The sequence below is a fragment of the Geotrypetes seraphini genome, chromosome 7 (assembly GCF_902459505.1).
Source record: "Geotrypetes seraphini chromosome 7, aGeoSer1.1, whole genome shotgun sequence".
Lineage (NCBI taxonomy): Eukaryota > Metazoa > Chordata > Amphibia > Gymnophiona > Dermophiidae > Geotrypetes > Geotrypetes seraphini.
Window position 1 is genome coordinate 178226502 of NC_047090.1, and position 9151 is coordinate 178235652.

General features: G+C 44.6%; 1 pseudogene; it reads right to left on the minus strand.

Annotated features, from left to right (window-relative positions):
* Window positions 1–2590: 2590 nt before the first annotated feature.
* LOC117364376 lies at window positions 2591–2932 on the minus strand (annotated as a pseudogene).
* Between the last annotated feature and the right edge of the window lie 6219 nt (window positions 2933–9151).

Genomic DNA, 9151 nt, shown 5'->3' on the forward strand with positions numbered 1-9151 from the left:
CTCATGCCTATTCATTGTGGATATCCAGAAAACCTGGCCTGCCAGTAGATCTCGAGGACCGGACTTGGCAGCCCTGTTCTAAGGAATGCACTCAGCCTCTGATCGAACCGAACCACCATCCTATCTAACAGATTCAAGAGCTCCCTGAAGCAGTGGCGTACCTAGCATATGTGACACCCAGGGCCCATCATTTTTTGACACCCCCCCCCCCATCTATATGAAAAATATGATTTTTAGTAACAATCCACATATCACACAGCAAGAGTGTATCTAGGAAAAGGCAGCATCTTAAACACAACAGTGAGCCCTAGAACACCAGCACATACATTGTAAAACAAAACAAGCCAGATCCCGCACAGTCAATTGATCCTGCAGTCAATACCAATTGAAAACTATGTTCTTTTCATACACACAGAAGAGATACACTCTCAACTAATATGGAATAATCACAAACTAAAAATAGAAATATGTAGACAAAAGTTAAACTGAACCGCCAAGAAACCAGACTTTGCATACAATGCAACACCACAACACCACAAAAACAGTAACACATGTCCTCTAATACTGTGCAAAATATAAAGACAGTAGATGTAAATTTGAAAAAACTGATACATAACAATCACCACTCTACAAATTAACAAATACAAATAAAACAAATAATGAGAAATAAGAAAATACCATTTTATTGGACTAATCCATTTTTCAATTAGCTTTCAGAGGCCAAATCTTTCTTCAGAACAGTTATGGTATTCTGTCCTGACCTGAGGAAAAGAGGGTTTAGTCCAAAAAATTGCCTTATTTCCATTTCCTATTTATAAAATTTTATCAATACAGTTACAATACTACTTGATTCTAATTAAAGCAACAAAAAAATCTTTCTACCTTTGGTCGTTTCTGCTTTAATCAGCTTCTCTTTGCTCTCTTCTTTCTATACAGCGTTTGTCCTCTCTCCCTTCCATGCAACATCTGCCCTCTCTTTGCCCCTTCCACCCAGCTTGTGCCCTCTCTCTCTGCCCCTTGCATCCACTGTCCACCCTCTCTCTGTTCCATATGGCATCTTCCCTCTTTCTATGTTCTTTCAATAAACTGTATATCCTGTGCCCTTTCTCTCCTTTGTACATGATTCATTTTGGCTTCACCCCCTTCCCTATGCTCTGGCATCTCTCTCTTCTCCTTTCCTTCCTTCCTTCCCATTTCACCCTGTGGTCTCGCATCTCTATCTCCTTCCCTACTCTTCCCCCATGCCCTCCTATCTCTCTCTCTGGCACCTCCTCTCCTTTCTTTCCCTCTGGTCTGGCACCTCCTCTCCTTTCTTTCCCTCTGGTCTGGCACTAAAAACCGCTATTGCGGTTTAGTAAAAGGAGGCCATAGTGCAAAATATAGACAGCATATATAAATTCTCAAAACGGACACATTTTGATCACTAAATTGAAAATAAAATCATTTTCCTACCTTTGTTTGGTAATTTCAGCAGTCTCTGGTTGCACTTTATTCTTCTGACTGTGCATCCAATATTTCTTCCCTTCTTTCAGCCTCCTGTGTGCTTCCTCTCCTCCAGACCTCATTCTCTCCCCAAACTTTTTCTTTATTTCACCCTGCCCCCTTCTTTCTTTCTCTCTCCATGCCCCCTTTCTTTCTGTATGTCTGTCTTTCTTTCGCTCTGTGCCCCATTTCTTTCTTTCTTTCTTTCTTTGTTTCACCCTGCCCCCTTCTTTCTTTCTCTCTACATGCCCCTTTCTCTTTCCATGCCCCTTTCTTTCTCTATGTCTCTCCTTGCCCCATTTCTTTGTTTCACCATGCCCCCTTCTTTCTTTCTCTCTCCATGCCCCCTTTCTTTCTCTATGTCTGTCTTTCTCTCTCTTCGTGCCCCATTTCTTTCTTTCTTTCTTTCACCCTGTCCCTTCTTTCTTTCTCTCTCCATGCCCCCTTTCTTTCTCTATGTCTGTCTTTCTCTCTCTTCGTGCCCCATTTCTTTCTTTCTTTCACCCTGTCCCTTCTTTCTTTCTCTCTCCATGCCCCCTTTCTTTCTCTATGTCTGTCTTTCTCTCTCTCTCCGTGCCCCATTTCTTTCTTTCTTTCTTTGTTTCACTCTCCCCCTTTCTTTCTTTCTGGCTCCCTGTTCCCCCCTTTCTTTCTTTCTTCCTGCCCTTCCCCATGCCACCGCCATTGGGAAACATGCTGCCACCGCCACCGGGGAATAGGATGCCACTGTTGCCATCGGAAACAGACCGGCGCCGAGTTCTCCCTGCTTCTCTTCCCCGCGGGGCCGACCAACTCTTGCCACCCGACGTCAATTCTTTTTTTTTAGGTTTCAGTCCCAATTTTATTAAATAAAAAAATTTCCACATAATAACGCAGCTGGGTATCCCAGTAGCAGAACAGGAAGTACAGGTATAAATCTCATGTAATACTGAGAAGGGATGTTTTATCTTTAAAACTTGGAAGGGTGATTTTAAAGTAATGTATGGCAGAAATTGGAAAAACATCAAAACTATTATTCAAGAATAAAGATTCCTCATTAAAAATAACATTTAGTAGATTTTATGGGTCTTCGTTACTTAGCCTTGGGATTGGCAGGAATAGGGACAATTTATTTGACAACAAGCAAGGGATTTCTAAGCACTACAATGACAGAGTCCCCTTGGAGAAACATCTTCGAGATGTAATGGTCTTTGTTGACAGGTTTGGATTTCTTCTTCCCCTTCCCACTCTTTGGGACTTCTGTCCACATTTCCTTCACGTTCTCCAACACCATGTTACAGTGTCTGTCAAAGGCCTTGACTCTTCCCAAGAGTTTCTTGTTGCGGCAGTTGATAAGGACCTGAGTGTTTTTCTTCACTGACTGAGTCAGTCCAGTGTTAAACTCCTCTTCTTCTCACTTCTGCAGCTCCTCTGGAGTCATCTCACTCTTGGGTTTGTTTAACAGACTCATGTTTCCACGTCCCTCTTTTTTCTCGCTGCGCCAGTGTCTCACGCTACAACCCCCACCGTCTCCTGACATCAATTCTAACGTCGGAGAGGACGTTCCGGGCCAGCCAGGCAGCGATTGGCTGGCCCAGAACGTCCTCTCCGACGTCAGAATTGACGTCGGGTGACAAGAGTTGGTTGGCCCCGCGGGGAAAAGAAGCAGGGAGATCTGGCCTGTTCCCTGATGACGGCGGTGGCTTGGGGGAGAGCAGTGAGAAGGGAAGCAGATTGGGCACCCCTGCTATAGACGAGCCGCACTCAAGTGGCTAAAGAGCCGCATGCGTCTCGTGAGCCCGACCACTGCCCTAGGGAGAACACTGGAGGGTGGCCAGCTGTGCACCCCTTGGGGCTTGTACCTGGGGCGGACCGCCCCCCCTCTTGGTACACCACTGCCCTGAAGTCTTTCTTGTATAAAGACGCCTATGAAGATTAAATATATGCTCCAAGCTCCTCCCTTCTTAAGGAAAATGAATCTTTCCCTTGAAATCACAGGAAGCTTCAGATTTCTCTACTGGTAACCCAATTGTACTTCCCTTATTTGTTTCTTTTCTATGGTTATTGTATTTCTAACCCTGTTCCTTTTGTACCATGTTAGTCCTCATCTGATCCTGTCCATATTTTTGATTTGTAATATTATGACCCTGTTTTTATAAGCAATATTATCAAATTTTAAATAAACCTGAATGATAAAGTAAAAAGATGGGCTTTAAGGTTCCGCACTTACATTTAGAATAAGATTGTTCAAATTGGCTTGAAAGGGGTGATGGAAAACAAAGCGTTAGTGGCATTTATAAATAATGGTTTCCCTGGCTTTCAGCACATTGTTGTAACTCCGGTGCTACTCCACCAGTTTAAGAAGCAGGGAACTCCTGTAAAATCGAATAAATTAAAGCTTTGACTAAGGTTTTATATTAGGTGGCAGACTGCAATGGTGATGGGGGGAGCTGTTGTATTTCAAAAAATGTAAATAAGTTAGTTTCATTTGGTAAAGATTTATGCAGTGATATTATTTATGACTTTGAGTTTAATGAAACCTGAAATACAGTTTGTGGAGATACATGTAGCAAACAGCGCCTTTCATTCACATCTGGCGCCAAATATAGCCTTGTGGTAGCTGAATGTCATCTGAAGTGTGGTGAAGCAGTCTAGGAAAATTTGCTGCACTGCAAATCTGAAGGTGACAGGGTGAAAAGCTGAATGCAGGATACCCCAGGAGGAATATTTGCCGTTGCTTAGCAATGCTGCACATGCAAAAATGGAATATCGGGGGGGAGGATTCACAAACATGCTGCAGGACTTCATTTTGCATGGACGATCAAGGAGAATATGCAAGAGAAGAGAACGACCTGGTGCCCCAGACAGGTGTGATCTGTGGTGCAGAAGGATCAGAGCTATTCTAGGTAGAAGACTGACCCAGAACTTTTCTTACGCCAGTAAGCAGAAAGCTAAATTTATTTTCACTAACCTTCTTTGGGAGGTTTTGGGTGGATTTTTTTTTTTGTGTCAGCAAAGAATAAGGATACTTGGAAGAGACACAGGCATTTTGCTCATTTATCCAATGTAAAAAAAATTAAAGATTTTCCGATTCTCTGAATGCGGGTGATGCAAATAGATGAAAGAGCACTATAGTATCCAACATTTCTGAATATCATGCACATCTCCCAAAAAGAAAAAGGAAAATTCCTTCATTTTCCCCAGCACATGCAGCAACCATAGACATAGGTAAACATATACGGGGGAATTCTATATGTTGTGCCTTACACTTCAGTTCCTATTCTAAGTCATGGTTACCATGGTTTTTGACATATGCCTCACCCAGTTGCTCAAGGAGGAGGGGTTGGACTGTTACTGTCACCTTCCTCTAGATTTCAACCTCTTCTCCCACCTCAGTCCACTCCATCCATCTATTCATTCCCCTACCTCTCAGAATAGCGGTCATTTATTGACCCCCTGATGAATCCCTATCTTCCTTTCTCACTGACCTTGACTCCTGGCTCTCTCTCTTTCTCGAACCTTTGTCTTCTTCCCTCATCCTTGGTGATTTTAACATTCATGCTGACACCCCTTGCACCAGAATGGCCACTGCTTTGATCTTGTCCTCGTCTGCAACTGCTCAGTGGCCAACTTCTCCACCTCAGTTCTTCCCCTCTCTGACCATCATCACATAATCTTCACAACTCGTCACCCTCCCCCACATGATCAATTCTCACAAATACTTTTAGGAATTATCAGGCTATTGACCCTTTGCATTTTCTCCACTATTGTCTCCACCATCCTCCAAAGTGGCCTAAGTCAGTGACGATCAAAAAGACAGATCGTCCAAGTACTGATAATCAAAGCTGTTTTAGACGTATCTAAAACCAGCTTAGGCTTTTACCCTGCCTCTGTGCGCCTATAGCGAAAAGGGGCATTTTTGGAGGAGTGGATAGGGCGGGAGGTGGTCCTAGACTTACTAGTCTGGCAGCCATAACCAAAAAGGTTTGCCAGACAGAACTTAAACGTTTTGACTTAGACTAAGTCAAAACAAGTATAAGTTCTGAATCGGGCTGCCGCAATCAGCTCAGCAGCCCAGGCAACCTGTAACCCCCCCCCCCCCCCCGAACCTTCCCGGCAGGAGAGATGCCCAGTCTCTCCTGCCAGACACAAAGCACCTTCCCCAACATCCGCACAATTAACGGCAGTAGGGAGCCCAAGCCCTCCTGCCGGACAGAAAACCTTCCCTGCACCCCGAACCTGTGATTACCGGCAGGAGGGAGACCAAACCACCCTGCTGGACAGACAACCTCCCCCGAACCCTGACTGCGCCCACTAACCTTAATCGATGAACAGATGGACGGGTCCTCCCTCCGGCCAGCAGGCCTGCCATCCTCTGAATGGTGGGCATGCCCCTTCCCAGTGCATTGTGGGATACACCGGAGAGGGGCCTAGGACCTGATTGGCCCAGGCGCCTAAGGCCCCAGCCATAGGAGGGGCCTTAGGCACATGGGACAACTGGAATTGGGCCAGTTGCCTAAAGCCCCTCCTATGGGTGGGGCCTTAGGCACATGGGCCAACATAAGATTCGGTTTGCTGTAACCTCACGCAAGCACTTTCCTGCATCTGTATGCAATTGTCCTCTCCACTCCACCTCACAATCGCATACAGATGCAGGAAAGTGCTTGCGTGAGGTTACAGCAGTGAGTCGGTCAATGTTCCAGAATGTGAGGTAACCATTGGAGGTAGTGCAGCTTGTGCGTGTGTCCGGTGCTGGAGGAGGTGAGAGCTGATGGCAGTTGCAGACGCGACCGCCGGAAACTTAAGGCATAAGTTTTTCATAAAGAATCATTCGTTATAATACCGAGGGCCTCAAAATAGTTGGTCCAAAATCTTCTCTCTTGTAGTTGATACTTTGATAGTTTTTCACTTTCTACATGTTGCACTGCTTTCAGCTGTGTATAGCTGAAATTATCAGAAGCAATTAAGGAAAGATTTATAAACTATAACAAGTTTTACTTCATACAAAGTTGTCATTTCTTTAATAAGACATTGACTATTTTTTCTGTGGCCCTCCAAGTACCTACAAATCCAAAATGTGGCCCTACAAAGGGTTGGAGTTGGAGACTGCTGGGCTAGCGCTACAGCCACAGCACCCTGAAGTTGTGGGTTCAAATCCTGTGCTGCTTCCTGTGACCAAGGGCAAGTCACTTAATCCTCTACTGTCCCAGGTACATTAGATAGACTGTGAGCCTGCAGGGACAGGGATAGATAGGGAAAATGCTTGAAGTACCTGTAAGTAAACCACTTTGAGTGTGGCTCCTCCCCCTTCACCAGTTCCCTTCTCTTTAGCCTCAAGCATGTCAACTGCTTCCCTAACGGTATATATACTGGATCTGCACTTTCCTATTTGTACAGCATCTTGTAGCTCTTGAAATATACAGCTCCATTATTCTTGTAACTTCTCCTGGAAATGTCCAGTTGTCTCTTTTGTAATCCGCCCAGAACTGCAAGGTTGAGGCGGAATAGAAATCAGTAATGTAATGTAATGTTGTAAAACTATAAGTCCCAATCCCTTTCCCATCTACGTATATTGCTTGAGTTAAAGAAAAAAAATCTAAATTGCGGCAGTATTCCTGATGCAATCAAAAACTGATATGCAAGTACCAAACCCTCAAAAAACTTTATATGTAAGTAAGTACCGTATTTGCCGGCGTATAAGACGACTTTTCAGTACCTTAAAATCCTCCCCAAAGTCGGGGGTCGTCTTATACGCCGGGTACTGTTTACATGCCCTTACTTTACATGCCCTAACACACAGTTCTTTAACCGCCGGTCCGCAGAAAATTTCTGCCGGTCCGCACAGGACCGGCGAGATCAAGTCGGCAGTTAAATTTCCTGCCGACTGCGGTTCCTGTTGATTAATGTTCCTCCCAGCCTCAGGCGATCAAGATAGGCTGCCAACGTCGGGGCCTTCCCTCTCTGAGTCTCGCCTGTTCGGAAAAAGGAAGTTGAAACAAGTTGCTGAAGAGGGCCGCGGGGAAGTTGCAATTAGACCGGAGAGAGCTGCAGATTCAGGTGCAGGTGGAGGGAGATGGTCAGCGTGTGCGAACAAGATCCTGGGGAGCCTTCACAGTGGCTGTCTCCCCTCCCACCAGCTCTCCAATTTGCCAGGGCAGTGATTTACCGGCAACTTCCTGCAGGCAAGTAGGGAGAGCTGCTGGAAGGGGAGGAAGCCACTGTAGGAGGCAGGGAAGGTGCTGGAAAAGGGAGATCTGTTACTGGACTTGAAGGGAGTTAGAAGGAGAGGTGTGCGGAAGAAGGGGTAGTCTTATACGGCAAGTATATAACAAACTCTATATTTTAACTGTAAAAGTTGGGGGGTCGTCTTATACGCCCAGTCGTCTTATACGCCAGCAAATACGGTACTTTTTTCCTAAAGTGCAGCAAATTTTGCAATTGGTCCAAGCTGAAAGTTACTATTAATATGGCAACTGAGCTTTATACAAGGAAAGTAAACAAAAACCAGAGGAACAGGAAGCCTATATGGTTCTTCAAAGAAGAGGCTGAAAAAATAAGGGCAAAAGAGGCTGCATTCAAGAAATACTGAAAAATGCTATATGCAGACCATAGACCTCAAGAAGCAAAGATGGCTAGCAAAAGCACAGGCAAAGAAGGAAAAGCTCAGGCAGAAGACGAAATGGCTACAGATTTAAAAAGAAGATGCTGAGAACAGCTATGCGGAGAAGTGATGAGGAAAAACTGAATGTACAAATACTTCTCGGCGTTCACAGAAGAAAATCCAGGGGAAGGACTGTAGATGCCTCCTGAGAATATATCTGGGAATGGAGTGGATTTTGCGCCTTTCACAGAAGAAAGTGCTTACAAACAACTAGAAAATTTGAAAGTAGACAAAGCTAGGGGACTGGATGGGATGCATCCCAGGATACTGAGGGAGCTCAGAGGAATCCTGTCGGGGTTTCTTAAGGATTGATTTAATAGATTTTTAGAAATGGGAAAGGTTCTGCAGGATTGCAGATGAGCCAGATGTGGTCCACTTCACAAAAGCAGGGACAAGGAAGAATCAGGAAACTACAGGCCATTTATCCTCACATTGGTGGTAGGAAAAATGATGGAGTTGCTGCTGCTGAAGGAAAAGATAGTTAACTTTGTAGAATCTGAAGCGCTGCAAGATCGGAGGCAACATGGCTTCGCCAAAGGAAAATCCTGCCAAACAAATTTGATTGATTTCTTTGACTGGGTGACCAAGAAACTGGATAAAGAACGTGCGCTAGATGTAATCTACTTGGATTTCAGCAAAGCCTTAGACAAGGTTCCTACAGAAGACTCTTGAACTTAGGACCCAAAGTGGTGAACTGAATTGGAAACCGAGGGTGGTGGTAAATGGAATTTGCTCGGAGGAAAGAAAGGTGAGTAGTGGTGTGCCTCAGGGGGCTGTACTGGAGCTGATTCTGTTTCATATGCTTGTGAGAGACATTGCTGAAGAGTTAGAAGGAAAAGTTTGCCTTTATGTGAATGACATGAAGAGAGCTACGCGAGTGGATACAGCCACAAGAGATCTCTGAAAATTAGAAGAATGGCCAAAGGTCTAATATCCAGAGAAAACAAAAATAAACTCTGTGGAGTGACGATGTTTCTAAATGGACTTTATTTGAAAGTGTCAAAGTTCGAAAGGTACACTGAAATCATC